Below are 24,963 nucleotides of genomic sequence, written 5' to 3'. Positions count from 1 at the left end.
AACCCTAGACACCTCTAATTGGGGACTCTAGTAAAGCTGAGTCACAATCTGAAAAGGTTCACCCAATTATGTGTCTGTGGCATGTATGTATCCGGTGGTAATACTGGAAGACAGAGTGCTTTGGGCCACGGCCAAGACTCATAAAGTAGCTATGTTCAAGAATCATCATACTTAACTAGGAGAATCAATAACACTATCTGGACTCTGAGTTCCTAAAGAAGCCAATCATTCTGAATTTTAAAGGATAGAGTGAGATGCCAAAACTGTTCAGAGGCAAAAAGCTAAAAGCCCCGCTCATCTAATTAATGCTGATCTTCATAGATGTTTTTGGAATTCATTGCATATTCTCTTCTTTTTATCTTATTTGATTTTCATTTGCTTGAGGACAAGCAACAATTTAAGTTTGGTGTTGTGATGAGCGGATAATTTGTACGCTTTTTTGGCATTGTTTTTAGTATGTTTCTAGTAGGATTTAGTTAGTTTTTAGTATATTTTTATTAGTTTTTAGTTAAAATTCACTTTTCTGGACTTTACTATGAGTTTGTGTGTTTTTCTGTGATTTCAGGTATTTTCTGGCTGAAATTGAGAGACCTGAGCAAAGATCTGATTCAGAGACTGAAAAGGACTGCAGATGCTGTTGGATTCTGACCTCCCTGCACTCAAAGTAGATTTTCTGGAGCTACAGAAGCCCAATTGGTGCGCTCTCAACGGCGTTAGAAAGTAGACATTCTGGGCTTTCCAGCAATATATGATAGTCTATACTTTGCCCAAGATTTGATGGCCCAAACCGGCGTTCAAAGTCACCCTCAGAATTCCCAGCGTTAAACGCCGGAACTGGCACCAAAGTGGGAGTTAAACGCCCAAACTGGCACAAAAGCTGGCGTTTAACTCCAAGAAGAGTCTCTACACGAAAATTCTTCAATGCTCAGCCCAAGCACACACCAAGTGGGCCCAGAAGTGGATTTTTATGTCATTTACTCACCTTTGTAATTCTTAAGCTACTAGTTCCCTATAAATAGGACCTTTTACTATTGTATTTGACATCATGGTAGCTATCTTCGAGTTTTATGCTATCTTAGATCACTGGGGGCTGGCCTCACGGCCATGCCTAGACCTTGTTCTTATGTATTTTCAACGGTGGAGTTTCTACACACCATAGATTAAGGTGTGGAGCTCTGCTGTACCTCGAGTATTAATGCAATTACTATTGTTCTTCTATTCAATTCAGCTTGTTCTTATTCCAAGATATTCATTCGCACTCAAGAACTTGATGAATGTGATGATTATGTGACACTCATCATCATTCTCACTTATGAACAAGTGACTGACAACCACTTTTGTTCTACAAGCAAACAAGGCCTGAATGTTTATCTCTTGGATTCTTTAACCGGAATCTTCGTGGTATAAGCTAGAATTGATGGCGGCATTCAAGAGAATCCGGAAGGTCTAAACCTTGTCTGTGGTATTCTGAGTAGGATTCAATGATTGAATGTCTGTGACGAGCTTCAAACTCGCGATTGTGGGGCGTTAGTGACAGACGCAAAAGAATCACTGGATTCTATTCCGACATGATCGAGAACCGACAGCTGGATAGCCGTGCCGTGACAGGGTGCGTTGAACATTTCCACTGAGAGGACGAGACTGTAGCCATTGACAACGGTGATGCCCAACATACAGCTTGCCATGGAAAGGAGTAAGAAGGATTGGATGAAGACAGTAGGAAAGCAGAGAGACGGAAGGGACAAAGCATCTCCATTCGCTTATCTGAAGTTCTCACCAATGAATTACATAAGTATCTCTATCTTTATCTTTATGTTTTAGTCATATATCATTCATAACCATTTGAGTCTGCCTGACTGAGATTTACAAGGTGACCATAGCTTGCTTCATACCAACAATCTCTGTGGGATCGACCCTTACTCCCGTAAGGTTTATTACTTGGACGACCCAATGCACTTGCTGGTTAGTTGTGCGAAGTTGTGTTTATGCCATGGTATTGAACACCAAATTTTTGGATTCATTACCGGGGATTATTTGAGTTGTGAAAAGTATTGATCACAATTTCGTGCACCACCAGACCTCTTTCCAGAGATTTACTTATAACTTTGGTTATTGCGACTGGTCCGACTTCTTGGTGTCAGCCGGTCTTTAAGTTATTATTTAGCAATCCATTTTATTAAGACTTCGTCATGTCCTTTCTATAGATCACTTTCGATAACTTCTTGCATTATTCTGTTTTTATCTTTGCCAATTTTGTAGAAATTGGGTTTAATCCCTGTTTGGTCGACCTTTTGATGAATTTGATTTTCATCTCCGTTGGTCCTTATCGTGATCGAGCAATGAATTTGATTTTCAGTTTCTGCCATTCTGGAGCTTTATAATCGGGCGACAAATTTTTTGCGTTTCAGATTAATGCGTCTTGATTGAGCAGTGAATTTGGTTTTCACTTTGTTGACCTTTGTCGAAATCAAACGATGAATTCAGTTTTCATCGTGGTCGGGCGGTGAAGTTGGTTTTCACCTTGCCGACCTGTCGCTTTGTAATCGAACGATGAATTTGGTTTTCATCTTGCCAACTTTGTCGTGATCGGGCGGTGAATTTGGTTTTCACCTTGCCGACCTGCCGTAATCGGGAGTCTTGGTAGAAAACTTTTTAGGGAATTTGCAATCTTTTAAACAATAAAATGAAGATAAGAGTGTGTACATGTTAGTACTTACCCTTCTAGGTCGAGCAATCTTTTTTGGATCTCGGCCTAGCGCTCTTTTTAGATTGCAGCCATGCCATGACCTTGGTAGCTCTTGCTCTTCGAGGTCGAATACTCTGTCGTAGCCTTTCCCCAGTACCTATGAACATTTGGTATGGTTCTTTCCAGTTGGCTGCTAGCTTTCCTTTCCCTGACCAACCTGTTCCGATGTCATTTTGGATTAGGATGAGATAGATGTTGGTGAAACTTTGCTGGATTACCTTCTGATTGTATCTAGAGGCCATTTGACGCTTTAATGCTTCCTCCCTAATCCGAGTAGGTCGAGTTCTTTCCTTTGGATTTGGGAGTTGACCTCTTTATTGTAGAGGATCATTATGAGGGATCCTTCTTCGATCTCTACTGGGATCGTTGCCTCCACTCCACGAATCAATCGGAAGGGTGATTCCCCTGTGGTGAAGTGTGGAGTTGTTTGATATGCCCATAGGACTTGTGGGAACTCTTCAGCCCAAGCTCCCTTTTGATCTGAAGAACTTTGGTTCTTTCTGCAAAAAGTTTGCGTCTTTGATCATTTGTTGTGACTTTTCTTTTGTCATTTGCCTTTGAGGAGAATGTGTGCTTTGCTTAGGATTTGGTTGTTGTTCCTATTTCTTTTCATCGTTGCCTGACTCCTTTTGTACAAAGGTTCTAGCTTTTGTTTTGACCTTTTGTTTGAGAGGTGTTCAGACTGTTTGGGTATAGATTGTCGGCTTCTCTTCTCTGTGTTCTTGTCCTGTTGTTGTCTCCAAAGGGTGCCTCTGGACTTTCGTGTGTGTCCTGGGGTTTCCCTTTTACTGCTGTATCTGACACTTGATGTTTTGCTGTTATTGTCCGAGTTGTTTCCTTATTTGCCTGAGTTGTTTGGTAGTAACCCCATTTTTTTCTTACTGTAGGAATAGTTGACCTATGTCTTCTCGAGAGAACATTGTTGAGATGTCTTCTAAGGTCCCGGACAACATGTCTGATTGGCTGGATTCCATAGTTTTAATGTGTGTTACTGTGGCTGACCCTGAGTACATCCCTTATACTGCCTTCGAGATTGATTTGTTGTGGACTTGTAATGTAGCCCGAATGAGGCTTCTGTTATTGCCCCTTGGTTGGCTAGTTTTGAAAATGCATCAGCTCGGGCATTCTACTCCCGAGGTATGTGTCGGACTTCATATTCCCCGAATTGTCCGAGCTATTGGTGCTGGTTGGTTTTGAAAGTGCATCAGCTCGGTCATTCTGCTCCCGAGATATGTGTCAGACCTAACATCCCCCGAAATGTCTGAGCTATTTTCTATTTTTGTCCAGGGTCCCCCGAATTGTCCGAGCTTTTCTCTGGTTTTGTCCAGGGTCCCCTGAATTACCCGAGGTATTTTTCATGGTAGGATCCTTAGCCTGGTTGCTCCCTTCTATTTGTGAGGTGACTACTTGTGAATCACTGGACACGGTAAGCTCCTACCTTCTTAGCCAGCCTTAAACCAGCCAGTAGTGCCTCGTATTCAGTTTGGTTATTTAGCTTGATTTGGATTCCCTGATCGCTTTCTATAATTACACCTATACCACTTGTTTCGAGGGTTACCTGAAACTGTAGGTTGATCTCGGACGAGATCTTCAGTGCTGGTCGGAACCGATGTGTCCGGCTGGTGAATAGCGGCCGGAGCTGGTGCGTCCGACTTGTTGGACTGAATGTGCTGCTGATCCTTTGTCTCCGAAGGGTGGGGGGTACCTGCAAGGGACTCCGATGCTTAAGTTAGCAAGGGTATTAAGCAGATTTATGTAGAATCAGAGTATGAGTTATACCTGGGTGCTCCAGTATATTTATAATGGTGAGATGTGGCCTTCTGTGGATAAGATAAGTTAGTTATTGATAAACCAGTATTTTATGGTTTATATTGTGTTTAATTGTGTGGTTTTATCATGATCCTTACCCACTTGTTCATCAAAATCGCATGCATTTAGATTTCCTTCCTGAATTCATTACATGTTTGAAAACTGCTTTCTAAAGGCTTTAATTATGTACTTTAATTCTCCTTTATCCCATTCGATGCCGTGATCTGTGTGTTGAGTGTTTCAGACTTTACAGGGCATGAATGAGTTAGAGATTGGAAAGGAAGCTAGCAAAAAATGGAAGGAACACAAGAATTTGAGGAGATAACCAGCGAGAAGTGACGCAGTCGCATGGCTCACGCGACCGCGCGAAGGAGAGCAAATCGCAGTGACGCCGCCGCATGGATCACGCGGCCGCACGGATTGGAAAAGCTCAAGCGACGCGGTAGCGTAGACGACGCGAACGCGTGGCATGGAAAAGCGCGAGTGACGCGTCCGCATGGGTGACGCGATTGCGTGACATGTGCGATCTGCATAATCTGCAGAATTCGCTGGTGGCAATTTTGGACCCTATTTCGACCCAGTTTTCAGCCCGGAACAGCAGACTAGAGCCAGAGAATATGCAGAAACAAACACAACATTCATTCCACACAGTGGAGAGTTTTTTTTAGATCTAGTTTTACTCCTCCTCTACGTTTTTCTCTCTAGGTTTTAGAATTTTAATTTTCAATTTTGGTCTTAGTATTGGAACATTGAGAAGAGTTATTTCCTCATCAAGACTTCGTCATTCTAGTTCGTTTTCTTAACTTGGTTTTATTCTTTCATGTTCTTTGCTTTGTTCAATTTTGTCATTTGAATATTTTTATGATTATTTAATACGAGAATTAATCCTTTCATTTTAATCCATTTTACATTCCAATAATTGTGTCTTCTTTTAATTCCTTTTCATATGTTATGGATTTGTTATTCACAATGAGCGAGTAGTTCCCCTCACTTGATGGGGAGTTGATTGAAAGGAACTCTTGAGTTGGAAGGATTGAAAGAGAATTTGTAATTGGGATAATTATTGGATTGCTCTCTAGTCACTAATACCAACTCATTTTTAATAATTGAATTGCAACTTGTGAACAGACATGGCATTCCAATTTGTTTGACTTTCCCTTACTTAGTAAAGGATAATTAAACAAACCAATCTTTAATTATCAATTACTCTGAGAGAATTCCAACAACATTAGAGATTCTAACTGATCAACTCCCAGTCAAGGCTTTTTATTTACATTATTCAATTTTATTAACTTTAATTTTCCTGTTACTCAATTCACTTCTTTGAAAACTTCTGGGTAATAAAATAGCACACTTTCTGCAACTCGTTGGGAGACGACCTGGGATTCATACTCCCAATAATTTTTAATCTAAATTTTCTGTGACACATTTTAAAATTGATAGGCAGATTTTTGGTGAGTTAAGAACTACACTTACAACGTAACCATTTTAATAATTTTTAATTCATCAACTTCTGTGCTCCATCAATTTTTGGCGCCGTTGCCGGGGATGTTGCAATAGTGGTGCACCATGAAATATTGTGCGAGAGTGGTGCTAGATTGGTGCTGAAAGCACAATCCTTATCACTCGACCGCGTCCTCCATCTTCTGTAGCACACTCACGCGATCGCGTGCCCCACGCGATCGCGTCACCCCAATTTTGGAAAATAAATTAATTTGAACAGAGAGTTGTGCTGGCGCGAGACTGCACTCGCGCCAGAAGCATAACATGGGTCACGCGACCGCGTGACTGACGCGATCGCGTGCCCATAGTTAACGTGCATCCACGCGAACGCGTGCCCCACGCGGCCGCGTCGCATGCGCCGCACAGCTAACCCTAAAATTGCCACATATCTTATCTTTCTCTCCTCCAAATCCTAATTTTTCTTTTCCCTCCTTATTTCTTCCTTTTCCCTTGTTCTTCCTATCTCACCTTTCACTTTCTCTCTCTCACCTCCATTTCTAAGGTTCTATTTTCTTCTTCCCTCTTCACTTTTCTATCATTCTTATTATTTTATAAGTTATTTTCTTTCTCTTTTCTTCTTCTTTTCATTATTCTTATTTTCTTTTTTCTTCTTTTCCTTTTTACATGGTGTTAGAAATTTATTTGAGTCATTATTCCTCATTATATGCTTGTGAATTGTTACAAATTGTTTGAAAATTATTATTCTTATTTTTTAAGGGATTGCTTGCATGTTCACTTTCATACTTTTTATATCTTATCTACCATGCATGCCATGTGTTTATGAAAAAGCCCATATAGCATTATGCACTTTTCTACATTACTTTACTCTACCATTCAATGCTTGCTTTTCACAAATTCTCTTTACTATTGTTTTACTTGAATTTAATTGTCAATACAAATAATTTTGGCTTGTTACAACTGATGCTTGGTCTATGCTACTCATGCCCTTTTCTGGCATGCCAATAAACACCTTGCATCCACTTATGTTTCAATGCACTTCCTTCTTTTCATTGATGGCTTTTCACATGTACTCGAGAGCATGTGTTAATGTCATTTACATTCTTTTGTACATCCATCACCAATTTTCCGTTCTCTTCCTTGCTGTATATCTATTTGAATTTAATTTACTTTCTCCTCCCTTTTTCAGGATGGTCACCAAGAAAGGAAAGGAGAGAGCAAATCCTAAACCCCCAGCAAGAAGAGGAACTAAAAGAGCATTAGTGGCAGAGCTCCCTTCAACCGTAGTCAAGCCCTCAACAAAAAGAGTTAAGAGGATAATAAAGGTTGATGAAAAGGAGAAAGCCTTTCCATCAAAGGACACTGCGCGATTTCCCAATCGCTACTGTGAGCAGATGTTCCCTATCCTAGCAGAAAGGAACTATAACAATGAATACCTTCTTATCCTCCCGTCCAATATTGCTTCCTTTGTTGAGCCGCAAATTGAACGAAGACAATGGGGTTTCCTACGGAGACAGCCAAGGCAGGTCAATCTTTCTTGGGTAGTTGAGTTCTACTCCAACTTCTACATGCCAACCCTACAGTCTGTTTATGTCCGGCAGAAGCAAGTCCCCATTACGGAAGAAGCCATTCAACAAGCTCTGAGTCTTCCCTCTATTCTAGAAGGAATGGACGCCTTCCAAGAAGCCACACTTAAGCGCCAGAGGTACCAATTTGACTGGGACTCCGTTTTCGGTGTTATCGCACTACCTGGCAGCCGTTAGAGCTACGGATACCACCGTACCCACCCTAAGAGAATCTTGGCTTCAGCACTTACCTTGGAGGCTCGCGTATGAGTACAGATCATGTCCCATTACATCTTTCCGAGCACTCATGAGTCCTCCTTCACCGCGGACATGGCTGTTCTACTATGGTGCATCCTTACAGACCAACCTTTGAATCTCTCAAGCCATATCCGGAATGCTATGGGACACGTACAAATTGCGGGCAATTTATCTTTTCCCGCCTTGGTCTCAGATCTTGTCTCAATAGCCGAAGTCGCCTACAGAGCTGGGGACACCAAAGCCGTGCTTCCACGGGATGATCAGTATGTCCCTAACGGGAAATACCTCAGACTTCAAGCAGCCACTACAAACCTCCCTACTGCTCCAGTTGAAGATGATCCTTCTTCAACACCACAAGCACCTACAACTGATGAATTGCTCCAGCAGATAATCAAACGGTTGGATCAGCAAGAACACAAAGCTAAATTGAGAGAGCGCCGTAACAACCGACGATTCAAACACCTCAAGGAGATACTTAGAGGAGATTGCAAAGACTCTGACACCCCGGAATCCACTTCTTTCACTAGCACAGGGAGCCATGATGGTCCCGATTGTGGAGATACTGCTACCAGCCCACCCCTGTTCCTGACAGATGGCACCGAGGACGGTGCAAAGCCTTAAGTGTGGGGAGGTCGGTCAATACCTGACTTCCGGAGCTAATTTCTCTTCTCTAGCACCAATAATTAGGATATTTTAGTTAGATTTTCTTTCTTTTATAGATTAGAATAAATTGCATAGGTTAGGATAGTTGCATGCATGTTCTACTTGATTGAAAAGACAATAAGTTTCTTCTAAGACTCTATCTTTGGAACAAAAATTTCACTAATTTTTCAAAAATTTTTTATGATAAATTTGCTTGAGTTGTATTTGGAACATGATGTTTGAGCTAAAGAACACACAACCTATGAAAGATTTGAGCCTTTATGTATGGTTACATTATTTAACCATAATTATTTTATTCTTGTGTGTTTACTTCTCTATGATTGTAATCTATATTTTGTTTTATCTTACATGTCCAATATTTATTATATTTGCATGCTTGCACATGATTGAGGCCATTATTTGTTTAAACTCACTTATCCAAATTAAGCCTACCCTTTTTAATTACCTTTGTTAACCACTTTGAGCCTTTAAATCCCATTTGTTCTATATTCTACCACATTAATAACCTTAAGCTAAAAAACAATTGTATATCCCAAATTGAATCTTTGGTTAGTTTAAGATAAAATTGTGTGTGCTAGTTAAGTATGGGAAATTGTGGGAACAAAGGTTGTTAAAGAAATGTGTCATTTAATAGGAATTTGGATACCTACTCATGTGAAACTACAAGAACCGAAAATCCATGTGCATTGATAAGATATATTTATTTCAATCTTAAAATAAAAAAATACTAAATAAATAAATGAATAAATAAGGGGACAAAATTACCCCAATGTTGAATTTAGAATTCAAAGATCAATGCACATATGATAGAACCAAAATATAAGTTGATACATGAGTATGGATTGGAAAAGAGAATTCTGGGTAGCTAGGTATGAACTTTAAGATTACATTAAAATATATAGGTTGGGTTAAAGCTTGGGTTAATTAAAGATTCAATTTATCAGCTCACTTAACCAAATGTATATCCATACCCTCACCTTGGCCCCATTACAACCTTGAAAAGACCTCATGATGTTTGCATTGGTATATTAACTGTTGTTGATTGGTTAGGAGAAAAATAAAAGTTAGAAAGCATGACTAGAGAAGGATAGAGTGATTACCCTATACACTAGAGATTAGAGCTACATACATTATCAGTGAGGGTTCAATGCTTGAATTTTCATGTTCCCTGCTTTCATGAGCTATCTTCTTGCATTTTTATCTGTGTCACTGTAAAATGATAGAATTAGTGGAATTTGATTTGTAATTGTTTTGAAGAGCTTATTTACTTTTGATCAAGTGGGCAAGAATCATATAGTTGCATTTGTTTATATATATAGGATTGCATTGCATGGGTTTCTACATGTTCATACTTATTCATTTTATCTCCTTCAATTAAGCATGAGGACATGCTAATGTTTAAGTGTGGGGAGGTTGATAAACCACTATTTTATGGTTTATATTGTGTTTAATTGTGTGGTTTTATCATGATCCTTACCCACTTGTTCATCAAAATAGCATGCATTTAGATTTCCTTCCTAAATTCATTACATTTTTGAAAACTGCTTTCTAAAGGCTTTAAATATGTACTTTTAATTCTCCTTTATCCCATTCGATACCGTGATCTGTGTGTTGAGTGTTTCAGACTTTACAGGGCATGAATGAGTTAAGGATTGGAAAGGAAGCTAGCAAAAAATGGAAGGAACACAAGAATTTGAGGAGATAACCAGCGAGAAGTGACGCGGTCGCATGGCTCACGCGATCGCGCGAAGGAGAGCAAATCGCAGTGACGCAGTCGCATGGATCACGCGGCCGCACGGATTGGAAAAGCTCAAGCGACGCGGTAGCGTGAACGACGCGAACATGTGGCATGGAAAAGCGCGAGTGACGCGTCCGCATGGGTGACGCGATCGCGTGACATGTGCGATCTGCATAATCTGCAGAATTCGCTGGGGCCAATTTTGGACCCTATTATGACCCAGTTTTCGGCCCGGAATAGCAGACTAGAGCCAGAGAATATGCAGAAACAAATACAACATTCATTCCACACAGTGGAGAGTTTTTTTTAGATCTAGTTTTACTCCTCCTCTAGGTTTTTCTCTCTAGGTTTTAGAATTTTAATTTTCAATTTTGGTCTTAGTATTGGAACATTGAGAAGAGTTATTTCCTCATCAAGACTTCGTCATTCTAGTTCGTTTTCTTAACTTGGTTTTATTCTTCCATGTTCTTTGCTTTGTTCAATTTTGTCATTTGAATATTTTTATGATTATTTAATACGAGAATTATTCCTTTCATTTTAATCCATTTTACATTCCAATAATCATGTCTTCTTTTAATTCCTTTTCATATGTTATGGATTTGTTATTTACAATGAGCGAGTAGTTCCCCTCACTTGATGGGGAGTTGATTGAAAGGAACTCTTGAGTTGGAAGGATTGAAAGAGAATTTGTAATTGGGATAATTATTGGATTGCTCTCTAGTCACTAATACCAACTCATTTTTATTAATTGAATTGCAACTTGTGAACAGACATGGCATTCCAATTTGTTTGACTTTCCCTTACTTAGTAAAGGATAATTAAACAAACCGATCTTTAATTATCAATTACTCTAAGAGAATTCCAATAACATTAGAGATTCTAACTGATCAACTCCCAGTCAAGGATTTTTATTTACATTATTCAATTTTATTAACTTTAATTTTCCTGTTACTCAATTCACTTCTTTGAAAACCTCTGGTTAATAAAATAGCACACTTTCTGCAACTCGTTGGGAGACGACCTGGGATTCATATTCCCAGTAATTTTTAATTTAAATTTTCTGTGACACATTTTAAAATTGATAGGCAGATTTTTGGTGAGTTAAGAACTATACTTACAACGTAACCATTTTAATAATTTTTAATTCACCAACTTCTATGCTCCATCAGTTATCTTATCTTATCTTTATCTTATCTTTAAGTGAGGTCATCTTTAAGGGAACCGCCTTTATCTCTATGGGCTTGGGCTGCCCTTGGATTTGGGTTGTGCTCCTCTATTTGGGCCCTTTACTGGGCTCTTCTATCGATTTGGCCGAGCTCTTTAAGAAGAGATCGGATAGTCTGACCTGAAGAGGTCGGTCGCTTTATCTCCAATCATCCCGGCTCGGATAGCTCGACCCAAGGTATGAACAGTGCCCCTGCTTGAGCTCGGTTCTTCCTTTGGAGGTCGAGTCCTTGACTTCGGTCCTTCTTCAGTGAAGTCGAACTCAAGCATTTTGTCGATTCCTTTCTTTGTAGAGTATTTTTTGAATGTAGAACGTTTTCCTCTAAAAGCGCGCGCTTTTGTATTAGCGCTTTTTTGGGAACGCAAGCGGTTTTAACATCCGCATTTAATTGGCATTAATTGCCCCAATTCTCTCTTGGCTTTATTTTGAATTTTCTCGATCAAAAATGGTTTTTCTTCTTCATTTCTTCTTCGTAACTTCTCCCTTTACTCTCTCGTTTTCTGTTTCTTTCATCTGCTCTCTGTCTTTCGTTTGCGCTTCTGCTTTCTTGCGTTGCGGCGTCACTTGGCAATTTTCTGGGCAGCCTTTGTTTCTGCGCTTCCATTCTTTTCCTTGAAGCTTCTTTCGTCTCCAGGTTAGTCCCATTTCGTGTTTCCTCGTTTATTTTTGACTTTGCGATGGAGTTTTCCTTTTGATCTTCCTTTTGGAGAAAGTTTGGATCTTTCTGTTTTTATTATGCTTGACTTATTGCATGCTCTGGATTTTTCCCCTTTTTTGGTGCGAATCTCTTCTTTATTTGCTTGAATCTTTTTCTTTTGCATGTTGCCGCTGTTTCTGCCTGTGCTTTTGCTGATGATTTTTTACTTGATTTCAAAAAGTTTGCGCCTTTGCTGTTTTTCTTCTTGGTCCTTTTGGTGTTCTGATAAACTGTAGCAGTAGTGTTTTTCACTGATAAACTGTAGGAGCGATGCTTTTTCTGATAAACTGTAGAAGGGTGGTGTTTTTGCATTTTTTGCTTCTTTTGTTTCTTTCGGAATTTTATTTTCTTTTTGATGAGTGCCGGAATGTAGGCTGTAGAAATAACTTGAAAACCTTTCCTGTTTACTGCCTCCAAGGGATGCCCCCAGACTTTCTTATCTTGAGTCTTGGGGTTTTCCCTTTCTGTTTGTTGAGATGTTTTGCTTCTCGTCCGGGATATTTTTAAGTAATCCATTCTTCTCTTCTTTTTGTAGGATTTAGTTGACCTCATGTCTTCCCGAAATAACGTTGTAGAGATGCCTTCCCAGGTTCCTGTGGGTATGGCCGATTGGGTGGACTCCATGGTTCTCATGTGTGTCTCGCTGGTTGATTCTGAGTTTTGTGCTCAGCTTAGGCAGTTTCATAGTGTCTGTAGTAATTCTGGTGATGAGAAGAATTATGAACTTGTCCCTCCCTCTTTTGATGAGAGAGTCTGCTTTTCAACTCGGGTTGTTGATGGTCGCCCTTTCTTTTATGCTTATGATTTTTTCTTTGGTCAGCTGGGTATTACCCTTCCTTTTACTCAATTTGAAACCGACCTGTTATGCTCTTGTAATGTTGCCCCCTCTCAACTTCACCCCAATTCCTGGGGTTTCATAAAAATTTTCCAATTGTTGTGCAATGGTTTTGGTATTCCTGCTTCCCAATCTCTTTTTTTCTACTTGTTTGTCTTGACTAAGCCCGGAGTGGTGAAAAAGAAGGCAGCTTGAGTCTGCTTTCGTTCCACCCAAGGAAAGAAGGTCTTTTCCATGTTTGACGAGTCATTCCACGATTTTAAAAACTACTTTTTCAAGGTCTGAGTTGTTGAAGGAACTCGGCCCTTTTTTCTGGATGAAAATGATGAGCCTGCCTTTCCTTTGGAATGGCAAAAAGACGTGAGGGTCTCTAGGTATTCTTGGGAAATGTTGGATGAGTCTGAGCGAGCCTTTGTTACTGTTTTGGAAGAACGCTGGGGTCAACCTCCCCATCTTGATACAAGGAAATTTCTAACCAATCCTTCTCTTCTTCAAACTGAACTGGGTATCTTGTGTTTTTTTATTATCTGTTTATGTTGCTTGTAGCTGTCTTTCTGACTTGTCCGACTTGTAGCTTAACTTTCTGTTTTATTTGCAGAGGCAATGAAGAATAACGAATCTATGAAAGCTTTTAAGAGGGCGCAGAAGGTGACTGCTGCCAGAAATATTGCTGCCAAGGCGGCTGGGGAGGGGTCCTCCCAAGTGCGCGAGAAGCCATCGGTGCCGAGTTCCCCCGAGGTGAAGAAGGTGATCCCAACACCTCGGGTCCGCTTGGTGGATCCTCACCCTACTTCTGCCGCTCCATCTGCTGCCCCTCCAAGTAAGAAGCAAAAGACAGCTGAGCCCTTCGACCTCAATGCCCCTGATTTCAATGCCATTTAGTTTGTAGATCAACAAATCGGGCCCTATGGTACCATCTCCATGGACCATGTGTCCATTCTCCATCATCTGGAGTTTATGGCCCGAAATCATGTAAAGATGGCATATATGTCGGCTGCTATACATCGGACTGCTCAGAATCTCCCTCTCCATGCCACCAAAGCATTTATGGAGGAGGCAAAACAAGAGTTCGACCGGATGAGGGGGCTGAAGGAGCAACTTGAGGTGAAGGTGGCCAAGCTAGAGAAGGACTTAGAGAACGAGAAGGCGAGTTCTCTATCTCTGGCAGCTTCCACAGCCATGATGCATAAGGAGAGTTATGTTACATCTTATCGGGAGGTGATGTGCCTAAGGGGGAGCTCGACAATGTCCGGGAAGATTATTCTGAGCTCCAAAGTCATCTCGTTGGCAGCGTGACTGCTGCTTACGAGAACTTGAAGGAGCAAGTTCGAGTTATTGCTCCCGAGGCTGATCTCACCCTCTTTAGCCGGGATAATGTTGTCAGGGATGGCAAGATTGTCCCTGATGATGAGGGTGATGATGATGAGGTTGCTCTTCCCCCTGTGTCCTCTACCAAAGTGCCGATTTCTTCTGTTCCTCTGGTTGCTCCTGATTCGAATTGCCAGATTCTGAACCGGAAGGATGGAACTATAGATGTTGTGCCCATTCAGACTCGCCCTCCTTCTCCTTGTCCTGATGCTGCCAAGAAAACCCCTGATGTTTGTTGATCTTTTGCTAGATGTAGTTGGCCCGGCTTGTGGGCTTTTGAAACTTTTTATTTAATTGCTGACATTTCTTAGTTGCTTATCTAGCAACTTTTTAATTTTGAAAGACAAACAATAGCTTGCTATCTTTTTGTTAGTAGGTTTTGGTGGCCTTTCAAGGCCTTTATAACTCTGTAGAAAAAGAAGTAGTTTTTTGATTTGGCATCTTCTTCTGTTTTCTGCTGATGTTGAAATCTTGCAGCTCGACCTCCTTGGATTATTTCGTTTTATTGCTTGTATCTCGGATCCTTTGAGGCTGTGATTATATAGGTCCAATTTGTTTCTTGGTTTTCTGTATTTGTGACTGATTCCTTTGCGTTGGTCCTCTTCTAAGTTATTTTTGTAATTCTCTTTTTTGAACCTTTGTCAGGTCTTTTTTAGGGATTACTTATAACTTGTTTTGTAGGAGGTTGACTTCGATAGATCGACCTCTTTCTAGGTTATTTTCGTAATCCTCTTTCTTGGACCTTTGTTAGGTCTCTTTCAGGGATTACTTTTATAACTTGTTTGTAGGAGATCAACTTCGTTAGGTCGACCTCTTTCTAAGTTATTTTTGTAATCCTCTTTCTTGGACCTTTGTCAGGTCTCTTTCAGGGATTACTTTTATAACTTGTTTGTAGGAGATCAACTTCGTTAGGTCGACCTCTTTCTAAGTTATTTTTGTAATCCTCTTTCTTGGACCTTTGTCAGGTCTTTTTCAGGGATTACTTTGATAACTTTTTAGTGGTAGGAGTCCGACTTAGTTATGTCGGTCTCCTTTAAGTTATTTTTTGTAGTCCTCTTTCTTGGATCTTTGTCAGATCTCTTTCAGGGACTACTTGTATAACTTTTTGTTTTGGGCTGACTTTGTTATGTTAGGCCCTTCTAAGTTAAAGTAATCCTCTTTAATAGGGTTGGCCAGACCTCTTTCCAGGGTTTACTTATAACTTGGGTTGACTTGGTTCGACTTCTTAACGTTCGACCAGTCCTTAAGTTATTATTTTAGCGATCCGTAAGACCTCGTCAGGTTCTTTTTTGGATTGCTTTCGATAACTTCTTACATTATTCTGTGTTCACCTTCGCCGATTTGTAAAAAGTGGTTGGCATCTTTAGATCGTCTTTTGGGTGAATCGCGTTTTCACCTTTATCGGATGTTTATCTTTATCGTGGTCGTGCAGTGAAATTGTTTTTCACTTTCTGCCGACCTGTCGCTTTATAATCGGACGATGAATACTTCAGATTAATGCGTCTTGGATTCTTTGTAGAATATCTAAATAAACTTTATTCAAAGAAAAAATGCAAATATATACATGTGGGAATTTCTTATCCCTTTAAGTCGGGCATGACCTAGATGTCAACATGGTGCCTCAGTAAAAAACCTTTTCAGGAAAAAGAGCACATCCACTAGTGAGATCCGTTGCCTTTTCTAGATGTAGTACCTTCTTAGGTTGCAGGCGTGCCATGATCTGGGAAGCTCTCGTCCATCGAGTTCGGACAGTCGGTAGTAGCCCCTCTGGTGCACGAAATTGTGATCAATACTTTTACACAGAACAATCCCCGGTAATGGCTCCAAAGACTTGGTGCTCAATACCATGGCATAAACATAACTTCGCACAACTAACCAGCAAGTGCACTGGGTCATCCAAGTAATAAACCTTACGCGAGTAAGGGTCGATCCCACGGAGATTGGTGGTATGAAGCAAGCTATGGTCATCTTGTAAATCTCAGTCAGGCAGACTCAAATGGGTATAGTGATAAACGAATAAAGCATAAAGATAAAGATAGAGATACTTATGTATATCATTGGTGAGAGCTTCAGATAAGCGTATGAAGATGCCTTCCCTTCCGTCTCTCTGCTTTCTTACTGTCTTCATCCAATCCTTCCTACTCCTTTCCATGGCAAGCTTATGCAAGGGTTTCACCGTTGTCAGTGGCTACCTCCCATCCTCTCATTGGAAATGTTCAACGCACCCTGTCACGGCACGGCTATCCATCTGTCGGTTCTCAATCAGGCCGGAATAGAATCCAGTGATTCTTTTGCGTCTGTCACTAATGCCCCGCCTTCAGGAGTTTGAAGCACGTCACAGTCATTCAATCATTGAATCCTACTCAGAATACCACAGACAAGGTTAGACCTTCCGGATTCTCTTCAATGCCGCCATCAGTTCTTGCCTATACCACGAAGATTCCGGTTAAAGAATCCAAGAGATATTCACTAGAGCTTTAATTGCTTGTAGAACAAGAGTGGTTGTCAGTCACTTTGTTCATGAGTGAGAATGATGATGAGTGTCACGGATCATCACCTTCATCAAGTTGAAGAAAAAGTGATATCTTGGACAAAGAACAAGCGGAATTGAATAGAAGAACAATAGTAATTGCATTAATACTCGAGGTACAGCAGAGCTCCACACCTTAATCTATGGTGTGTAGAAACTCCACCGTTGAAAATACATAAGAACAAGGTCTAGGCATGGCCGAATGGCCAGCCTCCCAAATGATCTAAGATAGCATGAAACTCAAAGATAGCTACCAAGATCTGATCTAAGAACTAGATGTCCAAAGATGATCAAAGGATCAAAAACAATCCAAAGATGAAAAATACAATGGTAAAAGGTCCTATATATAGAGAACTAGTAGCCTAGGGTGTACAGAGATGAGTAAATGACATAAAAATCCACTTCCGGGCCCACTTGGTGTGTGCTTAGGCTGAGCAATGAAGCATTTTCGTGTAGAGACTCTTCTTGGAGTTAAACGCCAGCTTTAGTGCCAGTTTGGGCGTTTAACTCCCATTTAGGTGCCAGTTCCGGCGTTTAACGCTGGAATTTCTGTAGGTGACTTTGAACGCCGGTTTGGGCCATCAAATCTTGGGCAAAGTATGAACTATCATATATTGCTGGAAAGCCCAGGATGTCTATTTTCCAACGCCGTTGAGAGCGCGCCAATTGGGCTTCTGTAGCTCCAGAAAATCCACTTCGAGTGCAGGGAGGTCAGAATCCAACAGCATCTGCAGTCCTTTTAAGTCTCTGAATCAGATTTTTGCTCAGATCCCTCAATTTCAGCCAGAAAATACCTGAAATCACAGAAAAACACACAAACTCATAGTAAAGTCCAGAAAAGTGAATTTTAACTAAAAACTAATAAAAATATAATAAAAACTAACTAAAAGATACTAGAAACATACTAAAAACAATGCCAAAAAGCGTACAAATTATCCGCTCATCACAACACCAAACTTAAATTGTTGCTTGTCCCCAAGCAACTGAAGATCAAATAAGATAAAAAGAAGAGAATATGCAATGAACTCCAAAAACATCTATGAAGATCAGTATTAATTAGATGAGCGGGGCTTTTAGCTTTTTGCCTCTGAACAGTTTTGGCATCTCACTTTATCCTTTGGAATTCAGAATGATTGGCTTCTTTAGGAACTCAAAATCCAGATAGTGTTATTGATTCTCCTAGTTAAGTATGATGATTCTTGAACACAGCTACTTTATGAGTCTTGGCCGTGGCCCAAAGCACTCTGTCTTCCAGTATTACCACCAGATACATACATGCCACAGACACATAATTGGGTGAACCTTTTCAGATTGTGACTCAGCTTTGCTAGAGTCCCCAATTAGAGGTGTCCAGGGTTCTTAAGCACACTCTTTTTGCCTTGGATCACAACTTTATTTCTTTCTTTTTCTTTCTTTTTCTCTTTCTTTTTCGTTTTTTTTTCGCCTCTTTTCTTTTTTTTTTTTGTATTCACTGCTTTTTCTTGCTTCAAGAATCATTCTTATGATTTTTCAGATCCTCAGTAACATGTCTCCTTTTTCATCATTCTTTCAAGAGCCAACATTCATGAACCACAAATTCAAAAGACATATGCACTGTTTAAGCATACATTCAGAAGACAAAAGTGTTGCCACCACATCAAAATAATTAAACTGTTATAAAATTCAAAATTCATGCAATTCTTATCTTTTTCAATTAAGAACATTGTTTAAGAAAGGTGATGGATTCATAGGACATTCATAACTTTAAGGCATAGACACTAAGACACTAATGATCATAAGACACAAACATGGATAAACATAAGCACTAAATTTTCGAAAAACAGAAGAATAAAGAACAAGGAGATTAAAGAACGGGTCCACCTTAGTGATGGCGGCTTGTTCTTCCTCTTGAAGGTCTTATGGAGTGTTTGAGCTCCTCAATGTCTCTTCCTTGTCTTTGTTGCTCCTCTCTCATGATCCTTTGCTCTTCTCTAATTTCATGGAGGATGATGGAGTGTTCTTGATGCTCCACCTTTAGTTGTCCCATGTTGGAACTCAATTCTCCTAGGGAGGTGTTTAGTTGCTCCCAATAGTCTTGTGGAGGAAAGTGCATCCCTTGAGGTATCTCAGGGATCTCATGATGAGTAGGGTCTCTTGTGTGCTCCATCCTTTTCTTGGTGATGGGCTTGTCCTCATCAATGGGGATATCTCCTTCTATGTCAACCCCAACTGAATAACAGAGGTGACAAATGAGATGAGGAAAGGCTAGCCTTGCCAAGGTGGAAGACTTGTCCGCCACTTTATAGAGTTCTTGGGCTATGACCTCATGAACTTCCACTTCTTCTCCAATCATGATGCTATGAATCATGATGGCCCGGTCTAGAGTAACTTCGGACCGGTTGCTAGTGGGAATGATTGAGCGTTGGATAAACTCCAACCATCCTCTAGCCACGGGCTTGAGGTCATGCCTTCTCAATTGAATCGGCTTCCCTCTTGAATCTCTCTTCCATTGTGCGCCCTCTTCACATATGACTGTGAGGACTTGGTCCAACCTTTGATTAAAGTTGACCCTTCTAGTGTAAGGATGTTCATCTCCTTGCATCATGGGCAAGTTGAATGCTAACCTTACATTTTCCGGACTAAAATCCAAGTATTTCCCCCGAACCATAGTAAGATAATTCTTTGGATCCGGGTTCACACTTTGGTCATGGTTCTTGGTGATCCATGCATTGGCATAGAACTCTTGAACCATCAAGATTCCGACTTGTTGAATGGGGTTGGTAAGCACTTCCCAACCTCTTCTTCGGATCTCATGGCGGATCTCCGGATATTCACCCTTTTTGAGTGAAAAGGGGACCTCGGGGATCACCTTCTTCAAGGCCACAACTTCATAGAAGTGGTCTTGATGCACCTTTGAGATGAATCTATCCATCTCCTATGACTCGGAGGTGGAAGCTTTTGCCTTCCCTTTCCTCTTTCTAGAGGTTTCTCCGGCCTTGGATGCCATAAATGGTTATGGAAAACGAAAAAGCAACGCTTTTACCACACCAAACTTAAAAGGTTTGCTCGTCCTCGAGCAAAAGAAGAAAGAAGAGAGTAGAAGAAGAAGAAATGAGGAAGAAGGAGATGGTTGATGTATTCGGCCAAGGAGGGGGAGAAGTGGTGTTTAGGTTGTGTGAAAATGAAGGGATGAAGAAGGGTATTTATAGGAGAGAGGGGGTGATATGGTTCGGCCATTATGGGTGGCTTTGGGAGGGAAAGTGGTTTGTATTTGAAGGGTGAGGTTGGTGGGGTTTTATGAAGGATGGATGTGAGTGGTGAAGAGAAAGATGGGATTTGATAGGTGAAGGGTTTTTGGGGAAGAGGTAATGAGGTGATTGGTGAATGGAGGAAGAAGAGAGAGAGTGGTGGTGGGGTTGGTGGGGGTCCTGTGGGGTCCACAGATCCTGAGGTGTCAAGGAAAAGTCATCCATGCACCAATTGGCACTCAAAATCACGTTTTGAGGCATTTCTGGCGTTAAACGCCGGGCTGGTGCCCATTCCTGGCGTTTAACGCCAGGTTCTTGCCCTTTTCTGGCGTTTAACGCCAGTCTGGTGCCCCTTTCTGGCGTTAAACGCCCAGAATGGTGCCAGACTGGGCGTTAAACGCCCAACTGCTAGCCTCACTAGCGTTTAAACGCCAGTGGGTTCTTCCTCCAGGGTGTGCTGTTTTTCTTCCTGTTTTTCATTCTGTTTTTGTTTTTTCAATGGATTTTGTGACTTCTTATGATCATCAACCTACAAAAAACATAAAATAACAAAAGAAAATATATAAAATATAATCATTGGGTTGCCTCCCAACAAGCGCTTCTTTAATGTCAGTAGCTTGACAGAGGACTCTCATGGAGCCTCACATTTTCTCAGAGCAATGTTGGAACCTTCCAACACCAAACTTAGAGTTTGAATGTGGGGGTTCAACACCAAACTTAGAGTTTGGTTGTGGCCTCCCAACACCAAACTTAGAGTTTGACTGTGGGGGCTCTGTTTGTCTCTGATTTGAGAGAAGCTCTTCATGCTTCTTCTCCATGATGACAGAGGGATATCCTTGAGCCTTAAACACATAGGATTTTTCATTCACTTGAATGATCAGTTCACCTCCATCAACATCAATCACAGCCTTTGCTGTGGCTAGGAAGGGTCTGCCAAGGATGATGGATTCATCCATGCACTTCCCAGTCTCTAGGACTATGAAATCAGTAGGGATGTAATGGTCTTCAACTTTTACCAAAACATTCTCTACAAGTCCATGAGCTTGTTTTCTCGAGTTGTCTGCCATCTCTAGTGAGATTCTTGCAGCTTGTACCTCAAAGATCCCTAGCTTCTTCATTACTGAGAGAGGCATGAGGTTCACACTTGACCCTAAGTCACACAGGGCCTTCTTGAAGGTCATGGTGCCTATGGTACAAGGTATGGAAAACTTCCCAGGATCTTGTCTCTTTTGAGGTAATTTCTGCCTAGACAAGTCATCCAGTTCTTTGGTGAGCAAAGGAGGTTCATCCTCCCAAGTCTCATTTCCAAACAACTTGTCATTTAGCTTCATGATTGCTCCAAGGTATTTAGCAACTTGCTCTTCAGTGACATACTCATCCTCTTCAGAGGAAGAATACTCATCAGAGCTCATGAAAGGCAGAAGTAAGTCCAATGGAATCTCTATGGTCTCATTTTGAGCCTCAGATTCCCATAGTTCCTCATTGGGGAACTCAGAGGAGGTTGGTGCACGCCCATTGAGGTCTTCCTCAGTGGCGTCCTCCTCCTGTCTTTCCTTTCCAGTTTCGGCCATGGTTATGGCTTTGCACTCTCCTTTTGGATTTTCCTCTGTATTACTTGGGAGAGTACTAGGAGGGAGTTCAGTAACTTTTTTGCTCAGCTGTCCCACTTGTGCTTCCAAATTCCTAATGGAAGACCTTGTTTCAGTCATGAAACTTTGAGTGGTTTTGATTAGATCAGAGACCATGGTTGCTAAGTCAGAGGGGTTCTGCTTAGAATTCTCTGTCTGTTGCTGAGAAGATGATGGATAAGGCTTGCCATTGCTAAACCTGTTTCTTCCACCATTATTGTTATTGAAACCTTGTTGAGGTCTCTCTTGATTCTTCCATGAGAAATTTGGGTGATTTCTCCATGAAGAATTATAGGTGTTCCCATAGGGTTCTCCTAGGTAATTCACCTTTTTCATTGAAGGGTTCTCAGGATCATAAGCTTCTTCTTCAGATGAAGCATCCTTAGTACTGCTTGGTGCATTTTGCATTCCAGACAGACTTTGAGAAATCAAATTGACTTGTTGAGTCAATATCTTGTTCTGAGCCAGAATGGCATTCAGAGCATCAATCTCAAGAACTCCTTTCTTCTGACTTGTCCCATTGTTCACAGGATTTCTTTCAGAAGTGTACATGAATTGGTTATTTGCAACCATTTCAATGAGCTCTTGAGCTTCTGTAGGCGTCTTCTTCAGATGAAGAGATCCTCCAACAGAGCTATCCAAAGATATCTTGGACAGTTCAGAGAGACCATCATAGAAAATACCTATGATGCTCCATTCAGAATGCATGTCAGATGGACATTTTCTGATTAATTGTTTGTATCTTTCCCAAGCTTCATAGAGGGATTCTCCATCCTTCTGTCTGAAGGTTTGGACTTCCACTCTAAGCTTGCTCCATTTTTGAGGTGGAAAGAACTTTGCCAAGAAGGCATTGACTAGCTTTTCCCAAGAGTCCAGGCTATCTTTAGGTTGAGAGTCCAACCATATTCTAGCTCTGTCTCTTACAGCAAAAGGGAATAGCATCAGTCTGTAGACTTCAGTTCAACCCCATTAGTCTTGACTGTGTCACAGATCTGCAAAAACTCAGCTAAAAACTGATGAGGATCTTCCATTGGAAGTCCATGGAACTTGCAATTCTGTTGCATTAGAGAAACTAATTGAGGCTTAAGCTCAAAGTTGTTTGCTCTAATGGCAGGGATAGAGATGCTTCTCCCATAGAAGTCGGGAGTAGGTGCAGTAAAGTCACCCAGCACTTTCCTTGCATTGTTGGCATTGTTGTTATTTTCGGCTGCCATGGGTCCTTCTTCTTTGAAGAATTCGGTCAGGTCTTCAACAAAGAGTTGTGCCTTAGCTTCTCTTAGCTTTCGCTTCAAGGTCCTTTCAGGTTCAGGGTCAGCTTCAACAAGAATGCCTTTGTCTTTGTTCCTGCTCATATGAAAGAGAAGAGAACAAGAAAATGTGGAATCCTCTATGTCACAGTTATAGAGATTCCTTGAGGTGTCAGAAGAACAGAAAAACAGAAGAAAGAGGTAGAGGAATTCGAACTTAATCAGAGAGAGTTCAAATTGTGCATTGAGAAGGAGTGGTACTCCATAAATAAAAGGATGTGGGAAGAAGGGAAGAGAATTTTCGAAAATTAATTAAAAAGATGTTAAAAACATTTTGAAAAATTGGTTGATAATTTTCGAAAATTCAAAGTGGAAAAGAAATCAAGTGATTTTTGAAAAAGATTTTGAAATTAGAAGTTAAAAAGATTTGATTGAAAACTTATTTTGAAACAGATGTGATTAAAAAGATATGATTGAAAAGATTTGATTTGAAAACAATTTTAAAAGATATGTTTTGAAAACAATTTTTAAAAGATTTGATTTTGAAAATTAATGACTTGCCTAACAAGAAAAGATATGATTCAAACATTAAACCTTCCTCAACAGAAAAGGCAACATATTTGAAATGTTCAATCAAATCATTAATTGTTAGTAAGTATCTTTGAAAAAAAAAGAAAGAAATTGATTTTGAAAACATTTGATTGAAAAGATATGATTTGAAAAAGATTTGATTTTGAAAAACTTTGAAAACTTGAAAAAAAATTGATTTGAAAAGCAAAATCTTCCCCCTAGTGCCATCCTGGCGTTAAACGCCCAGAATGGTATACATTCTGGCGTTTAACGCCCAAAATGCTACCTCTTTGGGCGTTAAACGCCCAACCAGGTACCCTGGCTGGCGTTTAAACGCCAGTCTGTCTTCTTCACTGGGCATTTTTGAATGCTCAGCTTTTTCTGTGTAATTCCTCTGCAGTATGTTCTGAATCTTCAATTCTTTGTATTATTGACTTGAAAAGACACAAATTAAAAATATTTTTGGATTTTTAATAATTAAAATGCAACAAGAAACAAATAACAATGCATGCAAGACACCAAACTTAGCAGTTTGTATACTACTGACACTATATGAGACACATAAACACTCAAGTCAAAAGAATTCAAAGATCAGAGTAAGAAATCATCAAGAATTACTTGAAGATCCTTAAGACACATGAATGAATGCATGCAATTGACACCAAACTTAAGATGAGACACTAGACTCAAGCAAGAAACATCAAATATTTTTGGTTTTTATGATTTTGTGAATTTTTTTGTGCTTTTTTCAAAAATTATATGAAAATAGAAAATAAAGGTTTCAGAATTCTCAATTTGAATTTCCAGGAATCATTGCAATGCTAGTCTAAGACTCCGGTCCAGGAATTAGACATGGCTTCACAGCCAGCCAAGCTTTCAAAGAAAGCTTCGGTCCAAAACACTAGACATGGCCAATGGCCAGCCAAGCCTTAGCAGATCATTGCTCCAATAGCAAGATTGATAGAGATCAACAAGCTATTGTGATGATCAGTTGAAAACTCGGTCCAATAAGATTAGACATGGCTTCACAGCCAGCCAGATTTCAACAAATTATCATGAAACTCTAGAATTCATCTTCAAGAATTTCGAAAAAAAAAATACCTAATCTAAGCAACAAGATGAACCGTCAGTTGTCCATACTCAAGAACAATCCCCGGCAACGGCGCCAAAAACTTGGTGCACGAAATTGTGATCAATACTTTTACACAGAACAATCCCCGGTAATGGCTACAAAGACTTGGTGCTCAATACCATGGCATAAACACAACTTCGCACAACTAACCAGCAAGTGCACTGGGTCGTCCAAGTAATAAACCTTACGCGAGTAAGGGTCGATCCCACGGAGATTGGTGGTATGAAGCAAGCTATGGTCATCTTGTAAATCTCAGTCAGGCAG

General features: G+C 40.4%; 1 non-coding gene across 1 annotated transcript; it reads left to right on the top strand.

Annotated features, from left to right (window-relative positions):
- The first annotated feature begins 22,456 nt into the window (after window positions 1-22,456).
- LOC130948129 (small nucleolar RNA R71) lies at window positions 22,457-22,560 on the top strand. The gene has a single exon (XR_009072941.1). It is a non-coding gene; the product is annotated as a small nucleolar RNA R71 (small nucleolar RNA).
- Window positions 22,561-24,963: the final 2,403 nt, after the last annotated feature.

This window comes from Arachis stenosperma, chromosome 1 (genome assembly GCF_014773155.1).
Source record: "Arachis stenosperma cultivar V10309 chromosome 1, arast.V10309.gnm1.PFL2, whole genome shotgun sequence".
Classification (NCBI taxonomy): domain Eukaryota; kingdom Viridiplantae; phylum Streptophyta; class Magnoliopsida; order Fabales; family Fabaceae; genus Arachis; species Arachis stenosperma.
The sequence above is the reverse complement of the archived record's forward strand: the minus strand, read 5'-3'. Positions and strand labels throughout refer to the sequence as shown.